Source organism: Myotis myotis, unplaced genomic scaffold (genome assembly GCF_014108235.1).
Source record: "Myotis myotis isolate mMyoMyo1 unplaced genomic scaffold, mMyoMyo1.p scaffold_m19_p_1, whole genome shotgun sequence".
NCBI classification, from domain to species: Eukaryota; Metazoa; Chordata; class Mammalia; order Chiroptera; family Vespertilionidae; genus Myotis; species Myotis myotis.
In genome coordinates, this window is record NW_023416313.1 from 192,742,814 (window position 1) to 192,744,455 (window position 1,642).

General features: G+C 36.7%; 1 pseudogene; it reads right to left on the reverse strand.

Moving 5' to 3' along the window:
- Nucleotides 1-680: 680 nt before the first annotated feature.
- Nucleotides 681-901, reverse strand: LOC118664742 (annotated as a pseudogene).
- Between the last annotated feature and the right edge of the window lie 741 nt (nucleotides 902-1,642).

A 1,642-nucleotide genomic window follows, 5' to 3' on the forward strand; every position in this document is an offset into this window, starting at 1 on the left:
AACCCAGCAAAGCTATCATTTAAAGTTGAAAGTCAGATAAAGAGCTTCACAGACAAGAACAAGCTAAAGGAGTTCAAAAATATGAACAATAAAATGGCAATAAATACATAGCTATCAACAATTAAATCTAAAAATAAAAATAAATGAACAAGGAATCTAATGAACAAAATAAACTGATGAATAAAATAGAACCAGAGGTATGGAAACATGGAACAGACTAACGAATCTCAAAGGGAAGGGGAGTGGGTGGGAAGAGATTAACCAAAGAACATATGCATATATTACCTATGTACACAAAAGATAGGATGGTGAAGGCCTGGGGCAGGGTGGGAACCAGGTGGAGGGAGAAAAGGGGGGGAAGACATCTTTAATACTTTGGACAATAAAGATTTAAATATATTTTTAAAAAAGAGAAAGAGGAAGAGGGGGACAGAGAGGGACAGAGAGGGAGAGAGAAACATCAATTTGTTGTTCCACTTATTGATGCATTCATTGGTTGATTCTTGTATGTGCCTGACCTAAGATTGAACTTGCAATTTTGGTCTCTTGGGATGATGCTGTAACTAACTAAGCCATTCAGTTTGTGGTGAATTATTAGAGCAGCCCTGGAAAACTAAGACAAAGCTCTTTAGAAAAGTTGATGTTTCAATACTGCTTTGTCTTGATGTTCCAATACTGCTTTAACCATCTCTTGGTGTCTCAGCTAAGAGTGCCTGTCTCAGTTCCACCTGAAAATTTTCCGCATGTATTTGCAAATGCTAGGCTACCTTGGGTACAACTCACACTCTTCATTGCTCAGTGAGGCTGTCCTTCTGTCCATCTGTGTTTGACTTGGATTTCCACCTTTCGTGTGCTGTTCTGCAGTCTTTCTCAGGTGTAAGCGGTCCCTGGGCTGCTCCATTGCACCACTGGCCACTTCTCTGGCCAGAACACCAGACATTTCCCACAGCTGCTTTGCTCTACCCCATTGCTTTCTTGCATTCCAGGTGGCAATGGATCCCTAAAATTGTAATTTGTTTGTAGTAACCTGTTCCTCCTAACCCCTCCTCCCAAAAGCTTTTAGTGTGTTGTCTTTATCGATGGTGTTCTGAAATTTCACAATGTGTCTAGGTATGAATCTTTTTTAATCTTGTTTTGTATTTAACAGCTTCTTTCAGTCTGAAATTTTATACCTTATGTCAACTCTGGGGGATGTTCTTCTATTATTTTTATGATTTTTTTCCCATCAGTTCTCTATTCCTGGGTCTCCTTTTGGACAGATATAGGTTCTTTTAGTTGGTTCTATCTCTCTTGAAATTTTCCTCTTGTGTTTTCCATTTTTTGGTCTTTTTTGCTCTATATTCCAAGAGATTTTCTTGTATTTCTTAGATTTTATTATTTTTATTTTGTTATTTTTAATCTCCATGAACTCTTCATTGTATTCCTTTGCTCCTTTTTCATAGTAAGTCTCTTCTCAGATACAATATTTTTCTCTTTTTGGACACAAATGGGAATTCTTTGTAGTTTCTTATGTTTTATGAATCATCTTTATTTCTGTTGTTTGTGTCAGTTTTTTAAATGTTTGTTTTGGTTATTCTCACTTGAGCTACAGAATTTCCTCCTGATCTATGTTTTGTTGTTTTTTTTACATATCTTTCTGTGA